At 43.1% G+C, this 14,370-nt stretch overlaps 1 protein-coding gene across 2 annotated transcripts in view; it reads left to right on the plus strand.

Moving 5' to 3' along the window:
• The window catches only part of Akap6 (A-kinase anchoring protein 6), a 391,635-nt gene that overhangs the window by 82,948 nt on the left and 294,317 nt on the right, over positions 1-14,370 (plus strand). The gene's annotated exons all lie outside the window — the stretch shown is intronic.

The raw sequence follows: 14,370 nt of genomic DNA on the forward strand, positions 1-14,370 counted from the left end.
TTTAGCTAATCTTGGTAGGAACAGTTTCTGTAGTAGAGCAGTCTTAAGGGCATAATCATGGGGGGGGGGGACAGATGGACATTTTCTATATATATTATCAACAACCACAGTGAAACCAGAGGGATGTTCTGTTATCAGGCTGAGCCTTGCCCAGGGAAAACTTTGCCACTCCCATGGCTTTGGCCATGTTTGCAATGCACATTCAGATAGGGAACTGTGAGCCCCTCCCAACTCTGTGCTAGCATGCTGACTGGCTTGATCTTGTGCAGGTCTTGTATAGGCAGCCACAGCTTCTGTGAGTTCATGAGTGCAGTGGTCTGGTCATGTTCAGAAGACATGATTTCACCCCAGGCTTCCTTGACCACTGGCTTTTATGGTCTTTCTACATTACTTCCACGGTGGTCCCTGAGCCTTGAGGGAAGCAGGAGTATGATACAGATGTCCCACACGTGACCGAGCGTGACACACACATCTGTTCTGTGCATCTTTATTTACCAGCTGTGAATTGTTTCACGGGCCCAAGAGCTACTAGAAATTGATCTCTCCAACCTTATCTATTCATCCTCTTAGCGTCCAAGTTGTAGCTGAGCTCTTAACTATAGAGGTCTCAGAACTCCTCCAGTGAGGCCCGTGCTGACATGCAAAGCAAGAATGCCCGTTTTTCTGCAGGAAGCTTCTCAGGAAGGCTTCTCAGGCTTCTGGATGGACAGCAGCCTCTTTCATGGCTCCTGCAGTGGAAGGCTCTACATGCATGGCAATACTTGGTCCTGTACTTGCTAGTATTTCCAACTATAAAGCAAGAGGAAACGAAGAAACAGACCGTTCTCTTCCACCAGACCGAGGAGAAAATATGTCACAGTGAAATGTTGATTTTTATATGAGGTAAAAAAGCTGAAAATAACACATTTGGGGGGCATTTAATTTAATAAATTGCTCACTATTTCAGATTTATCTTTTTCTATGCAGTTTTAGAAACACACAATTAATTAGAGTTGGTTTGATGGCTCAGTGAGTAAAGGCAGTGATCGTCGAGGCTTTAGAAGGAGAGAGTAAACTCCTACAGGGTTTCCTCTGGCTTTCACATAGGTGTGTGGCACAACCACACACATGCGCGCACACACACACACACACACACACACACACGAACACATGCAAGACACGTGCAAGAGAGAGGTTTTTTTTTGCATTTTTTCATTTATTATATAACAAACAATGAACTCTGGCTTTCAGCTTTGATTCCCTTTTTACAACCTGCTTTTACACAATGCAGTCTTTTTTTTTTTAATCTTTATTAACTTGAGTATTTCTTATTTACATTTCAATTGTTATTCCCTTTCCCAGTTTCCAGGCCAACATCCCCCTAACCCCTCCCCCTCCCCTTCTATATGGCTGTTCCTCTCCCTACCCTCCCCCCATTACCGCCCTCCCCGCAACAATCACGTTCACTGGGGGTCCAGTCTTGGCAGGGCTTCCCCTTCCACTGGAGCTCTTACTAGGCTATTCATTGCTACCTATGAGGTCAGAGTCCAGGGTCAGTCCATGTATAGTCTTTAGGTAGTGGCTTAGTCCCTGGAAGCTCTGGTTGCTTGGCATTGTTGTTCATATGGGGTCTCGAGCCCCTTCAAGCTCTTCCAGTCAGGAGAGAGTTTTTACAATCCGCATAATTATAACATTGGAATGACTAGTTATTTTCTCAATACCAGTGCTTCCTCTGTGTTAAATTGTTTTCTTTATTCATTCAAAAATTGAGTGTTTGCTAGAACATTCATCCATCATACAGTTTGATGGTTTGGAGGGAAGGTTGCACTGAGATACAAAGTCTGTGGTTTTACTCAATAGCCATCAAGCATGGCTTGTTCCCATACCCTGAAACTCCCCCCTTGGAATTAATTAGAAAATAGTTCACCTACCCTCTCTATCACTTCTCTCTTAAGCAAAACCAAATCACCTCAAATTTCTTTTCCTTTGTGGTGTTGACCCAGGAGGGGGAATCCAGTAAAACCTTGTTGTCTTTGCCCCTTTTATCTCTTTTGATCTGCTCTTATTTAACACTTCTGCTCTATTTCCACATTGTATAGCTTTCATATTGTCCCAAGCTCGCTTTTAAAATATATATAATGCCAACCCCAGACAAATGGCTCTGCTGAACCTCTGTCTGCTCTGTTGGTGGGGAAGGTCACCGACTTCTGAGAGCCTCTCTGATGGGAGGGGGCGGCAAAAGAAGGGATTTATTGTGGTCCTTACATTTGCTTAGGGTTTTTTCCTGGTTTTAATTTTTGTTTTATGGGGTAGACAAACATGGAGAAGGGTAGACCCACATGCTTTTCAGATTCATAGGAATCGCTAAGATTTGATAAATGCATGTGTGTATTTAGTACACAGGGTTGCTAGATCAGTAGATCTATGGTGATCTGCCTGAATATGAGTCTGGTGACTTAGATGAAAAGACCACATTTGGCACAGTTTAATTTTAATGCTGATTGGTCCTATAGTGATTTTAATATTTTTAGTAGTATCGCATTTATTTGGAAAATCTTTCAAAGAAGATTTAAAAAAGAAATAAGTAAAAATATTGTCTTTATGCCACAGGGAAACGCAGTTCAATCATAACTTCAAAAATAACTGAAATAGAAATCAGAGAGGATGCAAAATAAACACACCACTATCATCATCAACGTCTTACTTTCAACAAAGTTGACAGAAAAGTCTTGTTGGAGAAAAGAGGACCTCTGTCGAAGGGGGTGCTGGGAACCCTGGAAATCTGCAGGAGAAAACAAACTCACTCCCCACTTCACACTCTGGGAAAAATCAACTCAGTAGAAACCAAAATTCTTAACAAGGCATAAAATTTCACACTAGAGAAAACACGTCAAGATACAGGTGCAAGCAAGACCTTTCTGATAGCTCGGGAGATAGTGGCGAACTGACAAACAGGATTGCATCAAACGAGAAAGCTTCATCCAGCGAAGAAAACAACAAAGTGAAGGGCAGACTACCAACAGACTATTCATTCGATGAGATAAGCTTCTAGAATACCTCATGGGTATGACATCATGGGCTCTAATACCCTCTGGAGCTGTGAGCCCCAAATTAAATGCTTTCTTTTATAAGTTCCCTCATACATAGGGTCTCTTCACAGCAGAAAAGCAAGACAGGTGGTGTGATTCCTGTGAGACTCATGTCAACTGAAGTAATATTTCCAAAAAAAAATTTTTTTGTCTGATGGCTGGAACAAAATATCCATCTCAATTTAGGTGTTTTAATTTATCTGTGGGTGGAAAACAGGACCAGTCTTGACCAGAGCTGGAGAGCTGGATCCATAGACCTCAAAAATAACTCTTAATGGACTCTCAACTTTGATGCTAATAATTATAAACATTTTAATCAAATAATTATCTTACCCAAGCGAGGGAAATAACATGTACTAATAAAAATAATTGCATATAAAATAATGAATGATTTTCAATTTGAGATACTCAAATAAATAATAGCTTTCAAATTACTTTTTGAAGTTTCCAACTACTAATGAAAACTATTTATCTTTGATATGGCTTCATGGGTTGACTTTTTCTTGTTTTCTGGGCCTGTGTCATTGCTGAAGTAATTAATACTTCTTATATTGGTCTAGGAACTCTGAGCTGCATTATATTTTTCATAGATTAAATAGATTAAATAGAAAAATATAATAGTTTTCAAATTAATTTAGTTGCCCATCAGGCATGGTCTTTTAACTAATTGTTTGAGGAAAAGGTTGGTCATAATGAGAAAGCTAGTCAATGACATTTCTCCATGAACACCAGATTGCAGAACCACTGAAAGAGTGTAGACAACAGATAGAACATTATCATCCAAGTGTGGTTCAGGAAATGCTATCTAGAAAGGGTGGGCTGCCATATAGTTTGGGGAGAGAAGGGCTTGGAGCTCCACTGGCAATGCCGTTTTTAGCAGTGTCTGAGTTAGACCATAGGGATTTCAACTCCTACCATAGCTGTTCCACTGTTTAACCTAGCTGGCTCTGCTGTAGAGGAGGGGTAGCTCACAATCAACTCCTTTTGAGTAGCTGGGAGTTCTTTTTTTCCCTTTTTTATTCTTTATTGGATATTTTATGTATTTGGATTTCAAATGTTATCCTCTTTCCCTTCCACCCTCCCACTGCTTCTAAGAGGATGCTCCCCCTCCTACCCACTCCCACCTCACTGCCCTGACATTCCCTTACACTGGAAAAATGAGCCTTCACAGGACCAAGGGCTTCTCTTCCTATTGATGCCAGACAATGCCATTCTCTGCTACATATATGGCTGGGGTAATGGGTCCCTCCATGTGTACTCTTTGGTTGGTGGTTTAATCCCTGGGATCTGTGGGGGATATGGTTGGTTTATATTGTTGTTCTTCCTATAAGGTTGCAAACCCCTTCAGCTCCTTTAGTCTTTTCTCTAACTCCTCCATTGGGGTCCCCATGCTCAGTTTGATGGTTAGCTGCAACCATCCTCATCTGTATCAATAAGGAGAAATACAGTAAATCTGATAGGAGCATTTCCTCTGGAAGTATAATCTGCAAGGCAGGGGAATAGGTGGAATGTGGACAACCCTCGAGTTTTCTATGAGTTTAGGACCAGCTTCAGGACTTACACACAGTGTGGAAGAGGAAGCAAACTCATACTGGCAAATGCCTATGTGGTGGGCACACTGGACCTGCTTTGGGGCTAACAGACACCTGCTGACGCTGCACACACCGAGTCTGTGGTCACTGGACCACATGCCTTTCATGTGTTGTAACGACGGCATTTGCGAAGTGTTTCTGTCAACATTTCCATCTTTGTTTAGAGGCCGTGAACTCTAATAATGCAGCTAGTATTCAACTCTCACCATCCCAGACAGAGAACACAACCGTCTCTTCATTTGCTACTGGAGACCTCTTGAGACCTTTTCCCAACCTGGCAAGTCTGAACCGGTCATCTCAGCAACTTAGTTCCTTACTTATTTGTCACTCAGGGATGCTGTCAGCTTCCCTACAGTTATCTTCTAGTGACCAAAAGTTACATTTCACTTCATCTGCCTGATTGAGAATTCACTGTTGTAAATGAAACTCATGGAAAACAACTGTAAATATATAAAATTAACTTGCTCAGGATGACATTTTTAAAGCCACTAAAGAAGTATTATTGTTCAGAAATGTTCCTCTCTGTCCCACTCTCTTCCTAGTGGTTCTATCAATCCCAGTGCTTGCACACTTTAGGCAAGCACTCTACCAATGGACTATGTTCCCATCACACGTTTGTATCCCTCCTTCCCTCCCTCCCTCCCTCCTTCCCTCCCCGCCTCTCTCATTTTCTTCCTTCCCTCCCTTCTTCCCTTCTTCTTCTTTCTTGTCCCTGCATTCTCAAAAAAAGCAAAAAACTAGGAGCCAGGCATGGTGCCTCATGTTGTTAATTTCAGCACACAGGAAGCAGGAATAGGTGAACTCTTATGAATTCAAGACCAGCCTGGTTTGTATAACAAGGGAATTCCAGGCCAGAACGTGCTACACAGTGAGATAAGATAGATAGATAGATAGATAGATAGATAGATAGATAGATAGATAGATAGATAGATAGATAGATAGATAGAAGATAGGTAGGTAGACAGGTAGGGTAGATAGATAGATGATAGATAGATAGATGGATGATAGATTAGATAAAATTAACTAAGGCTAGGGGAAGGCTCAGTGATAAGGATAATCTGCTGGCAAGCCTGGTAACCTGAATTCGAGTCCTGAGTCCCATATAGTGAAAGGAAAGAATTGTCTCCCATAAGCTGTCCTCTGACTCCTATACATTCTATGGTGTGTACTTGCACACAAGCATGCACGCACAAGAGTGCACAAACACACACACACACCCATAAATAAATGAACAAAACTAAATTTGGAGGGAAAACTCATCTTAAAAAGACTGTGCCTCAGGTTTGTCTTGCTGTAAACTTAAAGAAACTTAAATTTGGGTGCATTGGTTCCTTTCCCTGCAAACAAGGATAAATCTGACTAAAATTCTCAGGCAGGAAAAATGTTACTACTGCCTACAGAAGACATCATCATGGACTGCTGTTGCTATACTGCTTTATGAATTATTTTCGAAAGAACTTACTTCTATCACTGAAACTGTGTGTGCACGCGTGCACGGGGTAGGGGGAGGGGTGGCAAACGCACATGTGCGTAGGTGCCCACAGAAGCCAGAGGCATCCGATCCCTGAGAGTTAGAGTTGCAGGCAGCTGTGAGCCACCTCACGTGGGTGCTGGGAACCAAGCTTGTCCTCTGGGAGAGCAACAGATGTTTTTAGCTATTAATCTACCTTTCGGGCCCCTTATATGTTATTTTCTGTGGAAAGCTTTTAAAATTATTATTTGTAATTGCAAATGTTAAATGTTAAAGTGTTATTAGGAACTACAATAATGGTAAAGAAAATGGGCAAGAGGAGATGCCAATTACCAAAGTTACATCTTAAAAAGAGGAGCAGCATCCTAATGTGTCTGCAGATAAGAAAGTATACCAGAGAGATATGACCACAATCATGGAAGTGATATGCAATTCCTTTGATGGAGCCAAAAGCTACTAAGAAAATGGTTTAAATTATGAAATGCAAGCCTGAGTAAGACTTGGAAACACTCAGGCTGAGAAGACAACTCAGTGGGTAAACTGCTTGCTGTGTAAAGTGTGAGGACCCAACTGCAGATCCTTAGCACCTGGAGAAAGCCAGGCACATGCCTATAATCCCAGCACATAAGCCAGAGACAGGAGAACCCCAGAGCCTCACTGGCCAGCCCGATAAGCCAATCAATGAACCTTAGGATCAGTGAACGAACCTCGGAAAATAAGGTAGAAAATAAGACTGTACATGATTTAAATGCAAGCCAATGATTCAGCTGTTTTGGAGAAGACCACAGTCACACTTGAAAGAAATCAGGATATGTTGCTCCCATGAGAGGTTCTGGTGGGATCTTTTGTAGTCAGAATGACTAAAGAAACATCCACATCCACGAAGCATGAGTCCATGAAGCGTGAAGCTCGCAGTGAATTCTTCATGCTAATAAAATCACGAACATGAAGACATCAAATGCAACCCTCCTGCCCAAACCGCACACCACCGTCTATCAACCATCCTGAGAAGGGTGGGGGAGAGCGAGGGATGAAGAAAAAGAAGCCTAGTCTCGAGCAAGCCTCCAGATCTGCCGGTTTTCAGGAGAGGGGATTGTGCTGAACGATGCAGTAGGAGCACAGTAAGCAAAATGGAGGCCGTGAAGCTCAGCAGGGCAAACAAGCGTATTCCGGCAAAACGGCAGGAAAGAGAATTCAGGGAGAGAGTAAAACTGACAGAAGAGGGGATACGAAACATACTACATTCAGTGTCCCGTTCAGTGTCTCTACCTTGTCGGGGGTAATGATTAAAAATATAAGGCATAAGAATGTGACATGAGAACGTGACACAGAGGAGAGCTGAGATAGTGCAATCCCAGCGTGTCTCCGCTCTGCTTACTAGAAGGCGTGATTATAACTGGGGGAACTAAGATAAGGTGAGACTGACCGAAGAAGACCCCGCCAGTTTTGCTCAGTGATGGACTCGCTTGTTTTCCTTTCTCCCCCTGCTTTTATATCTTTGAAATTTTCCAAAATGAAATTTTTTTTAAAAAAAATAGCATTTATATAAGATTTCTCACAAACCTGTAACAAAAATGTTATCACTCACACCGACCGGAAGTGGCATTGTAGAGGTGATCATTTGCCCCAGGGCATGTAAATAGGATGTTGGAATCAAGACTGGAGGCCCATCCTGTCTTATTGCTGCTTGTTTGATCGTGTTATCTTCCTATCAGAGATGGGCATTTCATGGGTTGGTTTCCTCTTCCCAGGGGTCTGACTGCCAGCTGCGATCCCTGATGTAGCAACACTCCTTTCAATGGTAGCCCGGCTCTCCCTCAGCTCACACCGCTCAGTTCTGTCCCGGCGCCGCAGACTAAAACACCCTGCTTTTATGTGCCTCTGTTTCTCCCTTTCATTCTTTACTTTCTTCTTTCTGTCCTGTTGCCATTTCTCCCTGGTCCTCCTCCTCCAATTCACCGAGTGGCTTGTCGCCCGCTGGCTGTGCTCCAGACATCATCCCTTTGCCCCTCCCACTCTGGAGATAACCTATGTACCTTTGCAAGCATTGGGTTTGGCAAAGGACCCTTTCACTGGGCATGTGCAGAGCAGGAACCTAGATAAAAGCACTCATAATTATGGGTTTTTTCTACTTCATTGTTGGGGGGAAAATGCTGGCATCTTGAATGCTAAGGACATCAGGAAGAAATGGCATCAGAAAGGTTAGTTTTACACCCCAAATATTCCATACTCTATACACCTGGAGGAGTTTTCATCCTCATCCCTATATGCCTTGCTCCCTACCCAGGAGATGCATACATTGAAGCCTTCAGAGACAACACTTAGATAATACTGTTTGGTGCAGTGAACGTTAATCCATATCTTTCCAGACACACAGCATTAGACTGGAAGATCCTTGTGGGCAGGGACCCCATTGATCCAAGTTTAGACCTCCATGAACAGATATGGTGTGGTTGCCTTTACAGGACGTTAACACTTTCACTGAGGTCCTGTGGATGAAGGTCTGTGCTGGCTCACCCAGCTACAACGCCACCATGAGAGAGCATGGTCTGAAGCAGTGCTTTTGATGTACTTTGCTGTCTTCCCGATCCCCATCATTGTCTCCTTCAAGTAACTCACGTTGTTTCCTCCTTATCAAAGTCCTACCAACAACATGACAGACTTGAGAGACTTGACAGCCCCCAGTGTCCTGCACCGTAGTTGGGCAAAACCCTTTGCTGAAAATTTTTCACCTCGCTTTCATCAACATTAATATTTCTAGATATCCATCCCAGACCATTGGTAGTAAATGGCTCTTCATAAAACAGGAGTGGAGAAGGAGGTCTGGAGGGATGGCTCAGCTTTTTAGAGGAAGGTCCCGAGCTTTGTTCTCAGCGTGCACAGAGGGCAGCTTGCAACTGCCTGTAGTTCCAACTCCAGGAGGACCCAAAGCCCAACCTTCATGGGCACTGGCACTCATACGTCCACATTCACGAACTGACACACACGTGCACATAAATAAGAATAATAAGTCTTTAAAAAGAGAGAAAACGATGGGACTAGGGGGAAGGGAGATGGCTTGTCTTGAAAGCTTTGTGACTGGAGTTCCATTCCCAGAGCTCAACTCAGAAAAGGTGGATTTGACCGTGTGCCTCTGTAACATGAGAGCACTATGGCAAAGACGGGAATTAGAGAGAGGAAGAATATGTAAGAACTCAAGTATCCGAAGCAATGGCAGAAGCATCAAGAAAGACGCTGATTCAAAACCTGAACGACTCACGACAACAGAGAAACAAGGTCGAGTGAGAGAACCTACTCCCCCAAAGTCCTCTGGATCGCACACATGCTGTGGCATGTACATACATGAATATGCACACACACACATACACACATACACACATGCACACACACACATGCACACGCACACAGCAGACATGCTCAGGGGACTGTGTGGAGATTGCTTTCAACTCTGGTGACGTTACTGGTAGACTTACGAAGTAGCCATTCCACTAGCAAACTTGCTGACCCACCCGCTGTTTGTTAATCCTCCTGACTCACGGGTTTTACTGTGAGAACTAACGCGACTTCGGAAAAGAACTTTGCTGTCTTGCCACAAGACCTTGTGCCAGGAAATCATTTCTAGGCATTGTCTGATAAAGTTCATCAACCTGTTTGAAGCAGGCCCCTGAGAGCAGTAGAGGGTTTCGTGCTGCTCCCAATCTCCAGTGGTGATTCATACATCCTTTGTATGGCTGTGATTAATGGACTTTGTGACCAATACTATCCAAGTAATTGATGAAGAATTAAAAGCATGTATGTATGCATTAAAAACATTAAGAGATGATGTGATGTTTAAATTTCCAATAGATTAATGATTTTCTGAAATAATAAGCCTTTAAAACATGTCCAAAAGTTTCATATAAGCCTGAGATCATTTGAATCTCTAACTGTAGTAATGTGGCCAGATTTAGTGACTCCCAGAAAAAGGAAACAGCAGGACAATTGCCATTCACTTGTTCTGCAGCACCATCTAGTGTTCATGGAGAGAAGTGCTTTTTTAAACCTCATCTTTCTCTTGCTAGCCAAGAGAATCCTGCTGCTAAGAGCATCTAAGCAGATCACTACCTGCCAGCCAGTGCTGCTTCCAACTCACACCACTTTATATTAATTCCCATGGCGAGGGATTATGCATTCAATCACCTAAAGAGAAGAATCAGCGTATGTTTCCGTATGCATATGCGACATATTTTATCTTGAGACTAACTTTATTTCCCAATAAATTAGCCCATAGATGCTGGGATTTACTACTTTACTTTAACTTTAATTGACATTACAATAAACATCTTTAAATGGAAAAACATTAATTCTCCCCAATACTATAGCATTTACCACATATTATAACATAGACCATAGTACAATGTCCTATTAGGTTCAGGGATTGCCTTACATAATATTGCTCCCTTTCTGAAACTTCCAACAGATTCTTTGCTGCCAGAAAAAGCCACAGAACATCGGTGGGGCCCTGACATTCAGAGCTTTGCTACCCTAAGTGTTGTCCCTGTACTGGAAGCACAGGCAGCCCCTTGGGTTACAGAACGTCTGCGCCCTGCCCTGCCTTCCAAACCACACCTCTCACTTAAGATATCCCAGGGTTTCAGATGCACCTAAAAACCGAGGGAAGCTGTTTTAGAAATGCCTTCCCCTCATGCCCATTAGACAGCAGTCAACCAAGATTAAAGACTTTCGTTACAGTTTCAGGTTTACAATCTCTTATTCTTGAAGACAGTTACATAACTTTTCTGTCTGGCTCGTGGCTTATCTCACTGCACCATGGTTGCCGAGGCTCACACAGCGGCTGAACAAAGACAGCATCTTCCTTCCCTGTCTGATCTGTCATCTTCATCTCTGCAGAACCAGAAGCTGAGAGGAATTGCTGACTGTGAATTTAGGGCATACATTCACTACCAAAAATATTTATATCTGCTGTGACAGAATCATGGTTTGAACCCACAGTAGGAGGTGAGTCTTAAATCCTCACAGTTGAAGCTCAACGGAACACTTACAACAAAAGAGTTTAAACCATGGCTTTCCTTGGGTCTTAATTTCTCTCTCTCTCTCTCTCTCTCTCTCTCCCACATTCACTTTTAAACCTAGCAAGCTTACTATGGAAATCAGAGTTTTTTTGCAGTCATTTGATTCTTTTTGGCTAATGTTCAATTGGTTCATAATCTAATCCACTCAAATTCCCCAAGACAGTTACCTAACCATTTCAGATAATAGAACGTCTTCAAAGTGCAGGGCAATCTCTTTACAGTCTGAGGCTAGTTTGGAAAGTGTTTTAAGTGCACAATTATGATAAGCTAGGTCCTTACATATTACAAAATTCTCCCCTTTCCTAAAATCCGAGCTAACAGCTATTAAACACTTTGATTTAGAACTCGAATATATTGTTGATTCTTTTAAAAATTTCCAAAAATTAAAAGTAATAAATGGATTGTCCCATAGTCATGAAAATTACCACTGCACTTAGCACATAGTTCCACAAGCGAGGCTAATCCCATTATCTCTGTGGTCCTGATTATCCCAGGGCTTGAAGAAGGCAAAAGCTATCTGACCCGTGACTGGCCCTGCAATCTGCTGGTGATGTTCTATGGTAACGCACGCCACAGCAGACCTCAGACTTCCCAAACTTCAGACCGTCATGCGGAACCTTTCTTGAATTGTCTTACATGTCAACAGAGAGTTCCAAGGTCATAGCTATAAGCTAGGACAGATTCACATCCTGGTGTCTCTTGTCCTCTGAATATATCCTACCTTCCTCTGCTTTTCCTGTAAATCCTTTCAACATCCACTGGCTTAATTGGGGTGAATGGAGTCTGTACTCCTGATAGGGCGAATGTCTTGATTGAATAATTAGTGTTAATTGACACAGGCACCTCTGTCCGAGGTGTAAAGCGTCTTCATGGTTTATTTCATTATCTCCCTCTTTCCTCTCCATTTTATAGAATCCTACTGACATTGCTACCTGACTGGACTGACTAAAGTTAAAAGTTAAAGTTAAAACACTGGACATGCTGTAACAGGACTCTATTCGGAAGCACAGATCTTGCAGGAGGTTGCGACCTAGGCTAACAAACTATGAGCTCTAACTTGAAAAATAATCCTTCAGTGTATAAAACTTAGTAGTCTCTGTTCTTACAAGAAATGTGATGTTTGGGATTTGACATTTGTCACAGGTCCCTAGGCAGTTTATTCTGGGCCTGGGGTTCAGACTTCTGCATTCTGAGGGTTTGTTGGGGATAAGAAATTTTCTCTGAGGGTCCAGAAACCAGATTAAGCTGACAGAGGAGCCAAATTATCCTAGAGCATCTGCAGTAGAAACACGGGCTCTTAATCAGGAGCCGTGACGTGTATCCCTCCAGGTTTGGATCCACTCCAGAGAGTAGCCAGTGGTTGTGGAAAACTCCCAGGGAATATGTGGCCATGGTGGGACAATCCCTAGGGAGGGCTCATCTGAGAGCCCAGAGCAGCAGCTGGGGGAATAAGTGTCTGAGCAGACAAGCAGGTCGCAAGGAGGATAAATGCACTAGCATTTCCTACAAGTGCTTGCTCTGTTACTGTTGTTATTAAAGGGGGCTTGTATGGAGGGGAAAAAAGGGTCTTTAGTGTGGAACCAGGGAACTTCATTCAGAGGAGGCCCTGTGACAGCAGACTGATCTCTGTAATGCAAATGGAAGCTCTTTGCTGAGAGCCATTGTGTGGAACGCATGAGAACGTGGCAGTGCCTTGGCAGGGAGATGGCAGCAAGGTTCTCTGGACCAACTGTCTCCTGCAGCTGTGAAAGACACACAGCCTGGCTGCCAAATGTTGGACTCCTTTGTGCTTTGGCTGAGTTTAGCTCACTCCTATGGCAACTTGGGATTCAGTGTTCAGGAATATTGGTCCGGTTTGGACCATTGCCATCTCCTAGCAACCGGGGGAGATAGAAATTACCAGCTGGGTAATTTGATACTAGGAACTTGAAGGCCATGAAAATGGGATATAATGGCTGTTTGTGTTGCAGGGGGAGAGAGGGGGAAAATGATGTAATCCTAATGCGTAGAAATGTCTGGAATGCCACAGAGATTACAAAGGAAAATCCAGTTCAAACTGGACTCGGTCTGACCCAGAGTGATTAAAGTTGGGCCAAGAAGCTCCTTTAAACATGTATATTTTTGCTCCAATGTGAAACCCCTCTGGGGTTTTGGAACGGCCTTATAGAAAATACTTTATTCTGCATTGATTTTCTCTGAGGTTGACTCATAGCTTTATTTACATCAAGTTTTGAAACAGTGATTTCAGAGTAACATAAAAAACAGGTTAGGATTATTTTGTTCTGACTTTTGAAGGCACTGGGTATAGGGACCAGGGATGAGGGTTGGGTGGCAAGAATGGATCTCAGAGACAATAAGGCTCTGGAGATCTGCTTCCTGGATGCTTGCACTATCTCCAGCCTACATGCACACCAGTGCACCAAGGAATTGCATGTTGGGAAACTAGAAACTGGAAAGAAGAAGCCAAAGGCAATTCTTGATAACAAGTTGTTTTTCCTCTCCCCTGGGCCCAGGGAAGAGGCCATCTGTTTTTCAAACTAGAAAAGCCAGGAAATATAGTGTTTGTTCCTGGAATGAGCCAAGCTGTCATAATTGAATCAAAATTCCAAAGCAGCAAGGGAGAAAGAGGGAGAGGGATGGGAAGGCCGGGCAGGGTGGTTCCCCTTGCTCTCCGCACTCCTGTAGACTCATCCAGCTGTTTAGTGAACGTGCCTGGGCAGGATGCTTTAGAAGAGAGTGTGAGGTACAGCAACGAGGACTGGAAAATCCAGTGTTTTGCATGACAGGTAACTGCCTGGTCTTGTTCTCCGGATAGCTTGTTCACCTACTACCCCTACTACACACATGGCTTTCATGCTGGTACAGTGGGCAGAGCGCCCTGCTTTCCTGGTCTCGGTGAGTGGTTAGACTTCCTTGGCACGCTCTTACACAGCTGGGTCACACATCTAATGCAGACAGCAGAGCACTCCTAGCTTTTCCAACAGCGCCGAGTGTTTAATTCCTTCCACGTGAAGAGGTTTGGCATTTGATTTTGTGACCCAACTTCAATGAGGTGAAGTAAAAAAAAAAAAATTACTAACAAAAACTAAATCTCTTTTGGTTGTTACCAATCTCTCAATTGGTTGTTACATAGAGCATAGAGAAGCTGCACAGACAAACAAGTTGTC

Source organism: Rattus rattus, chromosome 7 (genome assembly GCF_011064425.1).
Source record: "Rattus rattus isolate New Zealand chromosome 7, Rrattus_CSIRO_v1, whole genome shotgun sequence".
Lineage (NCBI taxonomy): Eukaryota > Metazoa > Chordata > Mammalia > Rodentia > Muridae > Rattus > Rattus rattus.